The following is a 14,257-nucleotide window of genomic DNA, read 5'->3' on the forward strand; positions in this document are numbered from 1 at the left end:
TACCATCTTCTGCCGAGCAGTCATGAGATGTGGATGGCATGCAGTCCGTCTGCTGCCAGCCAAAGATGTAAAAGATAGATGGAGTGGGTCAAAACAAGAAATAGACCAGATTTGTTTTGTACTCATTTGCCTCCTCCCCTGTCTAGGGGACTCATTCCTCTAGGTCACACTGCAGTCACTCACAGAGAAGGTGCAGCGAGGTAAATCTAGCCATGTATCAATCAGAGGCCAGGCTAACCTCCTTGTTCCAATAACAACGATAACTTAGGTGCACCATTTCTTATTGGAACCCTCCGTGCAGTCCTGCCTGAAATACTCCTTGATGTACAGGCACCCCCTTTGTTGATTTTAGCTCCCTGAAGCCAACCCTGTAAGCCGTGTCGTCAGTCGCCCCTCCCTCCGTCAGAGCAACGGCAGACAATCGTTCCGCGCCTTTTTTCTGTGCGGACGCCATACCAAGGCAAGCATGGAGCCCGCTCAGCTCACTTTGGCAATTAGGAGCACATTAACCACCACACGCATTATTCAGCAGTATATGCAGCACCAGAACATGGCAACGCGATACCGGGCGAGGAGGCGACGTCAGCGCGGTCCCGTGAGTGATCAGGACATGGACACAGATTTCTCTGAAAGCATGGGCCCTGACAATGCATGCATCATGGTGCTAATGGGGCAGGTTCATGCTGTGGAACGCCGATTCTGGGCTCGGGAAACAAGCACAGACTGGTGGGACCGCATAGTGTTGCAGGTCTGGGACGATTCCCAGTGGCTACGAAACTTTCGCATGCGTAAGGGCACTTTCATGGAACTTTGTGACTTGCTTTCCCCTGTCCTGAAGCGCATGAATACCAAGATGAGAGCAGCCCTCACAGTTGAGAAGCGAGTGGCGATAGCCCTGTGGAAGCTTGCAACGCCAGACAGCTACCGGTCAGTTGGGAATCAATTTGGAGTGGGCAAATCTACTGTGGGGGCTGCTGTGATGCAAGTAGCCCACGCAATCAAAGATCTGCTGATATCAAGGGTAGTGACCCTGGGAAATGTGCAGGTCATAGTGGATGGCTTTGCTGCAATGGGATTCCCTAACTGTGGTGGGGCTATAGATGGAACCCATATCCCTATCTTGGCACCGGAGCACCAAGCCGCCGAGTACATAAACCGCAAGGGGTACTTTTCAATAGTGCTGCAAGCTCTGGTGGATCACAAGGGACGTTTCACCAACATCAACGTGGGATGGCCGGGAAAGGTGCATGATGCTCGCATCTTCAGGAACTCTGGTCTGTTTCAAAAGCTGCAGGAAGGGACTTTATTCCCAGACCAGAAAATAACTGTTGGGGATGTTGAAATGCCTATATGTATCCTTGGGGACCCAGCCTACCCCTTAATGCCATGGCTCATGAAGCCGTACACAGGCAGCCTGGACAGTGGTCAGGAGCTGTTCAACTACAGGCTGAGCAAGTGCAGAATGGTGGTAGAATGTGCATTTGGACGTTTAAAGGCGCGCTGGCGCAGTTTATTGACTCGCTTAGACCTCAGCGAAACCAATATTCCCACTGTTATTACTGCTTGCTGTGTGCTCCACAATATCTGTGAGAGTAAGGGGGAGACGTTTATGGCGGGGTGGGAGGTTGAGGCAAATCGCCTGGCTGCTGGTTACGCGCAGCCAGACACCAGGGCGGTTAGAAGAGCACAGGAGGGCGCGGTACGCATCAGAGAAGCTTTGAAAAACAGTTTCATGACTGGCCAGGCTACGGTGTAAAAGTTCTGTTTGTTTCTCCTTGATGAACCCCCCCGCCCCTTGGTTCACTCTACTTCCCTGTAAGCTAACCACCCTCCCCTCCTCCCTTTAATCATTGCTTGCAGAGCCAATAAAGTCATTGCTGCTTCACAGTCATGCATTCGTTATTCATTCATCACACAAATAGGGGGATGACTACCAAGGTATCCCAGGAGGGGTGGTGGAGGAGGGAAGGAAAATGCCACACAGCACTTTAAGCACAGCACTTTAAAAGTTTACAACTTTAAAATTTATTGAATGACAGCCTTCTTTTTTTTGGGCAATCCTCTGTGGGGGAGTGGCTGGTTGGCCGGAGGCCTCCCCACCGTGTTCTTGGGCGTCTGGGTGTGGAGGCTATGGAACTTGGGGAGGAGGGCGGTTGGTTACAGAGGGGCTGCAGTGGCAGTCTGTGCTCCAGCTGCCTTTGCTGCAGCTCAACCATACACTGGAGCATACTGGTTTGGTCCTGCAGCAGCCTCAGCATTGAATCCTGCCTCCTCTCATCACGCTGCCGCCACCTTTGAGCTTCAGCCCTGTCTTCAGCCCGCCACTTACTCTCTTCAGCCCGCCACTTACTCTCTTCAGCCCTCCACCTCTCCTCCCGGTCATTTTGTGCTTTCCTGCACTCTGACATTATTTGCCTCCACGCATTCGTCTGTGCTCTGTCAGTGTGGGAGGACAGCATGAGCTCGGAGAACATTTCATCGCGAGTGCGTTTTTTTTTCTTTCTAAGCTTCACTAGCCTCTGGGAAGGAGAAGATCCTGTGATCATTGAAACACATGCAGCTGGTGGAGAAAAAAAAAGGGACAGCGGTATTTAAAAAGACACATTTTATAAAACAGTGGCTACACTCTTTCAGGGTAAACCTTGAAAGTTAACATTACATACATAGCACATGTGCTTTCGTTACAAGGTCGCATTTTGCCTCCTCCCACCGCGTGAACGGATTTTGGTTGAATGCCAGCAAACATACACTGCAATGCTTTGTTCTACAGTGATTCCCCAGTACGTGTTGCTGGCCTGGAGTGGTAAAGTGTCCTACCATGAAGGACGAAATAAGGCTGCCCTCCCCAGAAACCTTTTGCAAAGGCAGAACCGCAAATGCCAGGGCAAAGTAATCCTTTCACATGCTTGCTTTTAAACCATGTATAGCATTTTAAAAGGTACACTCACCAGAGGTCCCTTCTCCGCCTGCTGAGTCCAGGAGGCAGCCTTGGGTGGGTTCGGGGGGTACTGGCTCCAGGTCTAGGGTGAGAAACAGTTCCTGGCTGTCGGGAAAACCGGTTTCTCCGCTTGCTTGCTGTGAGCTATCTACAACCTCCTCCTCATCATCTTCTTCGTCCCCAAAACCTACTTCTGTATTGCCTCCATCTCCATTGAAGGAGTCAAACAACACGGCTGGGGTAGTGGTGGCTGAACCCCCTAAAATGGCATGCAGCTCATCATAGAAGCGGCATGTTTGGGGCTCTGACCCAGAGCGGCCGTTCGCCTCTCTGGTTTTCTGGTAGGCTTGCCTCAGCTCCTTCAGTTTCACGCGGCACTGCTTCGGGTCCCTGTTATGGCCTCTGTCCTTCATGCCCTGGGAGATTTTCAGAAAGGTTTTGGCATTTCGAAAACTGGAACGGAGTTCTGATAGCACAGATTCCTCTCCCCAAACAGCGATCAGATCCCGTACCTCCCGTTCAGTCCATGCTGGAGCTCTTTTGCGATTCTGGGACTCCATCATGGTCACCTCTGCTGATGAGCTCTGCATGGTCACCTGCAGCTTGCCACGCTGGCCAAACAGGAAATGAGATTCAAAAGTTCGCGGTTCTTTTCCTGTCTACCTGGCCAGTGCATCTGAGTTGAGAGCGCTGTCCAGAGCGGTCAGAATGGAGCACTCTGGGATAGCTCCCGGAGGCCAATACCATCGAATTGTGTCCACAGTACCCCAAATTCGAGCCGGCAACGTCGATTTAAGCGCTAATCCACTTGTCAGGGGTGGAGTAAGGAAATCGATTTTAAGAGCCCTTTAAGTCGAAATAAAGGGCTTCATTGTGTGGACGGGTGCAGGTTTAAATCGATTTAACGCTGCTAAATTCGATCTAAAGTCCTAGTGTAGACCAGGGCTTAGGAATATCATCTGGTTTTGCTGGAGGATGCTTTGGAGGTGTGATATGGGTTGGGAACTTTCTCCTCCCTTGACTGGATTATACTTCGTCCCGCCATGACCTGTATAAGCAGCGTTTTGAGTTCAACAAAATGTCCTTTCTCAGGCATTTATGTTAAACATATGTTAACAAATGCAGAGATTTTTGAACAGTTTGATCCCATCTCTGGTAATCTGGTTTCACTTCCATTGTGCTTCTGATGTCATTAGGCTAACAGACTTACAGAGAGAACATACACGGGACCTATACTTTTAATGTTAAAAAAAAACAGAGCAGCTCCTCCCCACACAAACAGGAAAAGGAATGTTTTTAAACAAACACACCACTTAGAAAAGCAGGTGAGGTGGTGGTTAAAGGTGCATGATAAACACAAGTTTTGACGTGGCTCCTTATTTTATCATGATTACATAATATGCATGTGTGTGCATATATATGCATGCATAATATATAGAAATTCACAACTTATTCCGTTTTGGGAGATGAGATGTTCATTTTGTTTTCTGTAGCAGTAACAGGAAAAAGCTAGTTCCTCCTTCAGCAGCTACAAAATACCAAACAGGTAGTCTGTAGTACTCATTTTCGATTGATATTGGCTATGAAGGCAGCAGACAAGTGAGACCATAATGGATTAGGCATTGGAGAAGATTGGAAAATGCAAATAAAGATGCCTATGTTATGTGGTATTTTCCCCTACATGCAGCTATTTCTTGTTGAAGGCAGGTGTTTGGTAAAGTTCTGTTATCACTGGAACTTTTCCAGCTTTTAAAACAAATTGATTACTAATGTCTTTTGGCCTAAAACTATTTCAACTTTTCAAAAATAAATCTTTAGATGATCAAAGTTTCCAGATGAAGCAGAACAACATATAATGCTTTTCTGGGTGGGGGAGATGTTAGAATTCAGCTTTGCAATTTTCTTAATATTTTATGACAGGCAATAAACATACCTGTCTCAGACTGACTCATGCACCTTAGGTACAAGTAAGTAGTACACGACAGGGTGTGCATTCATCAGTCAATGCTTTTAAACAGATGAGAGCTGTGGATTCCCCCCTCCCACCAGTTGCTGGTTAGTTACTCTAACTCTGCAGCAGAGTCATCAATTTCAAAGGCATCCTGTATAGAACTGAGTGGCTTTGGTGATGGCCCTTTGAAGAGGGCATATAATCAGTAGGACAGCAAGAACTCTATCATAAGAATTCTGCAGAAGTCTTCTCAGCATCTGGACCATTTCTCTTAGGGAATATTGGGTTCCAAGGCTCTCAAAGCCTTTGGGAACTATTTGTCTATTTTAGGGTTTTATACTGCTGTCCACCACTAAGAACACAAGAACATCAGAATGGCCATACTGGGTCAGACCAAAGGTCCATCTAACCCAGTATCCTGTCTTCCGACAGTGGCCAATGCCAGATGCTTCAGAGGGAATGAACAGAACAGGTATTCATCAAGTGATCCATCCCCTGTCGCCCATTCCCATGAACTTATCTAGTTCTTTTTTGAACCCTGTCATATCTTGGCATTCACAACATCCTCTGGCAAGGAGTTCCACAGGTTGACTGTGCGTTGTGTGAAGAAATACTTCCTTTTGTTTTTAAACCTGCTGTCTATTAATTTCATTTGGTGAGCCCTAGTTCTTGTGTTATGAGAAGGAGTAAATAACACTTCCTTATTTACTTTCTCCACACGGGGAGACAAGGTGAGAAGACCTCCCATTGACATAGGGCTGTTTACACCAGGGGTTAGGTCAGTATAACTAATCACTCATGGGTGTATATTTTCCACACCTTTGAGCGATAGTTTTATCAATGTACGTTTTTGAAGTGTAGACCAGGGCAAATTCTCTTTAGAAAGTCAATTCTAATTCTCACACCCAGTTGTTCTTAAGACTGCACGAATGACTGAAAACTAATCAGAAAAATCTAAGCATGTGAAATCTGCTTAATTTGGAGGAGGCAGGGGAAGCTTTTTTGTTTTGTTTTGGGGGTTTTTTTGTGCTGACTTAACATTTCTTTTAAATTTAAACACCTATTTAATTCTAACCAATGGGAGGAAAGCTCTCATGTGCTAAACACTCAGAAATCCCAGACCTTCAATTAAGGTTGAAAAAATATCCATTTCTCATGTTTGAAGTGTGTGTGTGGGAGGGAGAGAGCGGGGAATGGAATTGTAGGAAAACCAAGAAAGGCCAGATATGTCATACCTTATATTTCAGAGGTAAAATAAGAAACTAGAATACTGGTTCTCACACCTTCCCCCACAAAAAACAAAAACAAAAAACCAACAACAAAACCCACACCCAAAACAAATACCTCAAACACCTTTCACACCTCCTTCATATATCATTAAAGGAGCACAAGAGAGCACACATCCAAACATTTATTTCTTTGGAAAAGTCAAACAACTATTTATTTTAACCTTTTCAGACATCAAATAAAGTTTGATTCAGTCTCTGTGCAAAATTTAGGCTGTTTCTTACTTTATTGTCCAATCTGATTTACCCACCCCCACTCATTTATTTTATACCATAAAGTGCATGTAACTGTAAACCACACACACAGTGTGACTGCAGCAGATTTATACACCTTACACATCTATATAAAGCAATGGCATATCATACAAGCAGACACTTAAGATTCTTCATGACACTGCCGGCTATATGTTTTAAAAACAATCTGTGAGGCAATCAGTAAGGTTGCTGATTAAAAACAGTTTTCAGATTTCAGGAATTTACTATTTTGTCTTTTTTTGTTTTGTTCCTAGTCAATCTGTGACTGTTCAAATTCTCTGATAAGATCTGTTATCTTGCCACTATCAGGATTTCATTTTCCTATTGAGATGCTGCTGTGACACGATGGGCTTGTTTTAAGCAATGCCAATGTTCTCCCCAAGGACAAATTGTTCAAGACAGTCTTTACTTAAGACAAAAGAATAAGTAAACTCTGTAAATGATATGTCCAATCATGGACTTTATTTGACATCCTAGTGTTTTGTTTCCTTTTGATTACTGTACTTGCCCCTGTGAAGAATTCTATCAAAAGAACTAGGCAGCACTTGCTTCAAATTATGATAGCAGATAACATAATTGGTTATAATTTACTGCCTGTTTTTAATCTTGGGGTAACATGTTTTTTCTTTTACCTCTCCCTCTTTATTTTAGGACAGCTTGACCCTCATGAAATTGCTACCATACTAATACACATCTCTGGAGCTCACATTCACTTTCAATATCTTCCTTAAACTATGGAAGTTGCTGCATTAGCAATTTCACTCATAATAGTTCTTGCCACAGTGGCATTTGTTTTCATTAACAAAGCAATCATTAACAAGGCTCCTTGTTAGTTCGCATTCTGTCAGCAAGAGCCATGTCGATATCTATGGCCTAGCATGGACGATAAATTGCTACTTCGTCCCTTTCTCTAAACAATGGAACAAATCCAGACTGAATCGTGGAAACCCTATGGCAGTTCTCTTGCCAGCAAAGATACAGAAGGCCATCGGCACTGTATCTGTTATCGCTGAAAGTTCTGGTGTAGCTGTGCCTTTCTGGCAAATCTGGGTAATAATGAAGACCAGGGTTTTGATCTACAGCTACACTGAACTGCGTATAGATATGTTAGTTTTATTTTTCTAAGGCCTCGATCTTCAGTGTACAGGCCTCAGCCTCATAAGAGGGTGTGGAAGGAAAGGGCACTGGTACCAGTCTTTCCATGCATTTTGCCTGCAGATAAATAGCTAGGAAGGCTGCCTCCAGAGGCAGTACGGGTAGTGCCTTGGAGAGAGGCACTTACCCTTGGAGGTGTCTTGGCTCCCCCTTATGCTGGCTTCAGTCTGCAGCTAACACAGAATAAACAGGGCTCCGCCTCTATCACTCTATTCCCTTCCCCCTTTGAATGTAATGCTCCTCGTGTGATAGTAGGTGTGCAAGGAAGGGAAGAAAGGTCCTTCCACCTCATCCATTCCCCTGATGATTCATGGACAATCCCACTGAGCCTTAAATAAACAACACCTGCATATTTACCTGACTCTAACAATTCTGGACAAAATACCCCAATAAGTACCAGTGTGTGAAAACTCTGTAAACCAGTTAGTGCACTTGTGGATCTACCAGTGTGGAGCAATAATGTTCCAAGTACCCATGCACATTACTTGTAAGCGTATGTAATGTTACTGTGCATACCCTTATGCATAGCATTACTGCACTAAATTCCTATGTTCTTTCCTTTGTGAAATATAACTTTAGTACTTCCTATAAAACCCCCCAAAATGTAGAAGTAAGGGGTAGGAGAAGGATTATGAATCTCAGGGGTAGGCTAAAGATGTGTTATTCTTCACTTTGAATTTTCTTGCTAGAATACACTCTTTTTAGCTAACAGTAGTGTAAAGATGCCAAGAATAGTTACCAAAAGTTTAATTGTGGTTTGATAATTGTGTAACGATCACACACACACAATGGCTAGTAAATGCAAATCTCATAGTATGTCTCATTAGCTACATGGGAACCTTAGTTGTAAAAAGTCCAGAAATAATCTGAAATGTCTAACAAAAGTTATTTTAGTACATGGCTGCTGGATATGTAATAAAATTACAGTACTTAATTCCATTAAGAGAGTAATATTGCTCAGGGTATAAGGTACACATATAACACACTCTTCATCTACCACAAAAAAAAGCAGAAGAAGAACATAAACACTATGTATGCTTTACAGGCTGATATATTGTTGAGGGAAACAAGAATGAAGGGGAGATGATATATGGAGAGATAATATCTTGAAGAGTTTGATAGTATTCACTAACACCTTAGTTATGGTTCTGCTATTTCCCTGCTTCTATCAATGCCAATAAGACTTTTTTGCCAGTTTGATTTTAAGTGGGAGAAGGTTTGGAGCCATGGTTCATGGTTTAGCCATGCACATTCGCTTCTTTCCATGACAAGGTCAGGTTTCAGAGGTGGGTTTAGCAGCAGGTATACTCTACCAGCACACTTGGGAGTTCTAAGAATGCCGTGTACCTGAGATACACTGCCCTCCTCCACCCCTGAGTTTCTGCTGGGTTGGTGCATTTCTGTCGTGCCACAGTGCAGGCCTGTGTGTAATGGAGACTATAGATTGTCTGCTTTTGCTGCCAAGAACCATCTCTGTAAAGTGCTTAGCACACTTGGGTGCTATAGTACAGTGCTTTGAGGGTCTCTAAAGGACGGTGCTATAGCAATACAAAACATCATACTTTTTTCAATCTGTATGGAACCCAGCAACAAGATATTTTTGTTTTCATTATAATACACTTTGGGGGGCAGAAGGGGGGAGGGGGAAATCCAGTGCTGAATGAACCTCAGAAGTTTTGGAGGTGTGACCTGTGCCTGGGATGGACCACACTGAGAATGCCACACTTAGGGCAGACTGTAAGAAGTAGGGCAGACAATCCCCCAAACTGGTGGTTAGTCTATAATTAGATTCACCAAGCCAGTATCAGAAGAGCTTCTACAGTACCACACTGGTTAACAAGAAGCCAAACACAGTCCCCTTTAAGCATTCCAGTCGTTGTCTCCTGTCTAGGCAAACGTCTAATATAGTGAGAGGTTACTGAAAACCTAATTCACCATATGTGAGGTTCTACCAATCCCAGGATAGACACTTACCCCAGGTCAATATGAATCTCAGATCTTACCCATGCTGTCGGCCAATCCTTAGTAAACTAACTAAAGATGTATGAAAGAAAAGACAAGCGTTATTGAATGGTTAAATGATTATATACTTTACAAATGCTTTCAAGGTTCTTTATATCAAGTTTGTAGGAGTGATGGTCTGCTGGCTTGCAAAAGTCTCTGGAATCATCCCAAAAGGTTAGAATCCAAATGCAGCTTAGATGTAAAGTCTGTTAGAGTCTTTTCATGCATTTTCCAAGTTATTCCAAATAACTACTTGGAAGATCTCAGTCCCACAGCTTAAACTTTCCCTGTTTAAAGTTCAGCCTATTAGAGATGGTGGATCAGGCCCAAGGTTTCACTTTTATAGCTGAAGCAGGCTGTTAAGTGTTTTGACCTTAGCATGTGACTGAGGATTCTTCTTTGCTTGAGCACACACAGACCCACCACTTTGAAGTTAACATTCAATTTTCTATGCATACAAAGGTAATCTAGGTTTCAGAGTAGCAGCTATGTTAGTCTGTATCCGCAAAAAGAAAAGGAGTACTTGTGGCACCTTAGAGACTAACAAATTTATTTGAGCATAAGCTTTCGTGAGCTACCGCTCACTTCATCCGATGAAGTGAGCAGTAGCTCACGAAAACTTATGCTCAAATAAATTTGTTAGTCTCTAAGGTGCCACAAGTACTCCTTTTCTTTTTATAGGTAATCTAGTTACACTTATTTGCATAAGGCAATTAGCCAGTCCTTCATGATAAGAGAGATAGATAAGCTGAAGACAATGTAGATAACATTATTAGTTTTCTGCAGTATCTAATATCTTTGATCTTAAGGTTAACTGAACAGTCACATACATAATGTGAAGTATCAGAGGGGTAGCAGTATTAGTCTGTATCCACAAAAACAATGAGGAGTCCAGTAGAACCTTAAAGACTAACAGATTTATTTGGGCATAAGCTTCCGTGGGTAAAAAACCCACTTCTTCAGATGCATGGAGTGAAAATTACAGATACAGGCATAAATATATTGGAACATGAAGAGAAGGGAGTTACCTTACAAGTGGAGAACCAGTGTTGACAAGGCCAATTCAGTCAGGATGGATGTGGTCCACTCCATTGATATGGACAGCTCCTCATCAATTATTGGGAGTGGACCACATCCACCTTGACTGAATTGGCCATGTGGTCATGTGCAGGAGGTCAGACTAGATGATTGTGATGATCCCATCTGACCTTAAAGTCTATGAGTCTATGAAAGAGGGAACAGGACCTACTGTATTGGACCAAACTAAAGGTCTCTCTGAGAAGGAGAAGCCATCATAAGCTTGCAGAGTCCAAAGCCTTCAAGTCAGCAAACTCTGAGATGGTGACAAAGTTGATCTGAGTAAAACCCACTGCATAATTTTTACAAGATAAAACACAATGTTGAATTGAGGACTTAATGAAATTTCCTGCCTTATGCATAACCATGACTAACCACAGCATGGGGGATCCCTGTGTCAGCTGATAATATCTATCTTTAGGGCAGATGAATCCATTTCTTCCATATGTTGATGAGAAACAAAGAAAGAAATACAAGAAGCATGTTTTTAAAATGACACCCTTTAAAGGAAAAGCAGCTCTTCTCTGAGACATGGCATTTTTCTGTTCACTCCTCAGTAATACTTCTATTATCCCGAATAAACACATCACAAAACCACCAGCTCAGCTGGTACTAATTGGTACCCTGGCTTGCTGTCTCAGTTGAGGGATGAATAGCCATGGAGAACAGTATCTTCTTAGTCCTAGAGATGGTCCTTACAGGTCAGACTTGGGACTTATTAGCAAGGCAGTATGTGAGCTGGACTGCTTCTGCACATGCTGTGTATGTTGTGTGATAAACAGAGGATTTCAGTCTCCAGAGCCATCAATCTGGCATCTTTCACAGACAGTAAATCATCGAGAGACACTGGACACAGAGACAAGCTAAAAGCTTACCCCCAATTAAAGATGAGGATTCATTACAAAGCGACCTACCACTGACTGAGCCTTTCACAAAACAAAGGCTTTTCTCTATTATAGCTCAGCCTGCTGGTGTGAGAGTAGGAACAGCTATTTTGATTTTTTTAAAAAGGCTTTTGATTTAAAAACAAAAATAAAATAAAATCACTAAGCAACAGCAGTTCCTCCACCAAAACCATCACTGCTAAATCAGAGGAAATCAAAGGAGAATTGGAAGGGGCTGAACTAAAACCATTTCTCTAACCAGTTCAAAAAATATTTTTCTCCCCCACTCCATGTTAGTTGCTGCACAGAAGGTCTCAAACCATAAAGCAGATTTCTTCTGAACACTGAGGATGTCAATGTTTTTCGTGGCCATTATCTAGACCAAACATGAATTGCAAATAACCCCTGAACTCTATGCAGTCCATATTCAAAATAAACATCCCTAAAATATAAGGCACATCCAGTTGGATACCCTTCATTAACACCACTTTTTTGCATATATGATAATTAAAAAAACTTTTAAAAATGTAAATTGCTGGTGCTGAGACAAGTATCTCAACAACTACAATCACAAGCAAAGGACCTAATCCTGCAAGTGTTTGTTTACCTGTGCGCTTAACTGTTATGCAGGAGTGGGACTACTTGTGTTCCTAAAGCATGTGTGGTTGCAGGATGGAGGCCCAATCTAGTGCCAACTTTGGAAACTTCTCTAAAAATACCAATTAACAAATCATATACAAATACCTCATTAGAGCAAATATGCTATCTGCAGGGTTAGGGTTTTTGAAAGCATTTTTTTTAAAATGGAATGTATGCTTAAAAGGGGTGGACAGCCTTATGGCACAATGCTCTCTCTTTATCTAGGGTGATATTGGTCCCATTGCAAAACCCTCCCACATGCCCTTGTATGCCAGTTAAGCCCATTTAAACTCTTGTGTTAAGGGTAAATTTAACCTCACTCACCTGATGCCAGAATAATTGGACTTTATGGTGGTCCCCTGCACACTCCAGAGAATTCTCCAGCCTACACTCTGGCAAAGTGGCTGCTCCCTACCTCACATCATTTGTGTGGGATGCTAAGGTACACCTAGGTCCTCAGAGTGGCAGATACCATGGCTCCTTCATGGGGCCCAGAACCTGCATCAAAGCCTGGTACGGCAGACTGCTGCACAGGCATGGAACTCTCAAGGCTCCATATGAATCCACTCTTGTGGATCATGAAGCAAGCTCCGGCCCTGCACTTGCTCCCATACTGTCCTTTTCAAGGCCAGCGTCAGTGTATTTCATTTTCCTTATCGACACAGACCTTGGCTTTTGCAATACCCTCATACCACCTTTAGTGTGGGAGGACCTTTGACTGGACAGCATGGAATGAGAGACATCTAAACACATGTGTGGCAGGGAGGGAGGCTGTCCCACACTTTGGTTCCCTGCTTAGCGATTTGCTTGGTAAAGGGGGATGGGACCAGCTGATATGCAATGGGAGGGTCCACCACAGCCAATTTGAGCTAAGCCTGGGTTTTGCAATAGTCTCTTACTCTCTGGTTAGCTGCCCTGACCTCCTTAGTCATGGATTAGGAGCTGTGCTGCTTATGATGCTTCAGGTCTGATTAATCACCTGATTCTATGGGTCAGGAAGGAATTTTTCCCATTGGGTCAAGTTGGGCATGTAGGCTGGTGAATTTGAGCATCTGGTATAAAATGAGGCTATTGATATAAAAGGCAACACAGAAACTTAATGGAATGATGATAATCAATGGGACATGGTAATACCAAGGTACAAAATATAGAGGAATTACAGAGTAGGTCAGACTGGTGGGGGAGTGGCACTATATGTGAAAGAAAGTATATAGTAAAATATAGTAAAAAAATCAAACAGTACCACAGAATCTGTATGGACAGAAATGCCTTGCTTGAACAATGAAAGTATAATAGTAGAAATATACTACCGACCACGTGACCAAGATAGTAATGGTGACTGTGATATTCTCAAAGAGATTAGAGAGGCTACAAAAACAGAAAACCCAACAATAAAGGGGATTTCAACTATCCCCATACTGATGGCGAACGTATGACCTCAGGATGGGCTGCAGAGATAAAATTTCTAGACACCATGAATGACTATTTCTTGGAGAAGCTAGTCCTGGAACCCACAAGGGAGAGGCAATCCTAAGTGATGCATAGGATCTGCTCCAAGAGGTGACTACAGCTGAACCACTTGGTAATAGTGACCATAATTAAATTAAATGTAACATCCCTTTTGGTGTGGGAAAGGGTGAGGGGGTGAGGGATATGCCAAAGAAACCCACCACAGTAGAATTTAACTTCAAAAAGAAGAACTATACAAACAATGAGGAGGCTAGATAAATGAAAATTAAAAGGAACAGCTAAAAGAGTAAAATGCCTGTAAACTGCATGGAAACTTTTAAAAAACACTTTAGAACATAAGAACAGCCATATTGGGTCAGACCAAAGGTCCATCATGCCCAGTATCCTGTCCTCTAACAGTGGCCAACGGCAGGTGCCCGAAAGGGAATGAACAGACAGGTTATCATCAATGCCCTGTCACCCAATCCCAGCTTCTGGCAAACAGAGGCTAGGGACACCATTCCTGCCCATCCTGGCTAATAGCCATTGATGGACCTATCTTCCATGAACCTATCTAGCTCCCTTTTGAACCCCGTTATAGTACTGGCCTTCACAACAC

The sequence above is a fragment of the Caretta caretta genome, chromosome 1, assembly GCF_965140235.1.
Source record: "Caretta caretta isolate rCarCar2 chromosome 1, rCarCar1.hap1, whole genome shotgun sequence".
Taxonomy (NCBI): Eukaryota; Metazoa; Chordata; order Testudines; family Cheloniidae; genus Caretta; species Caretta caretta.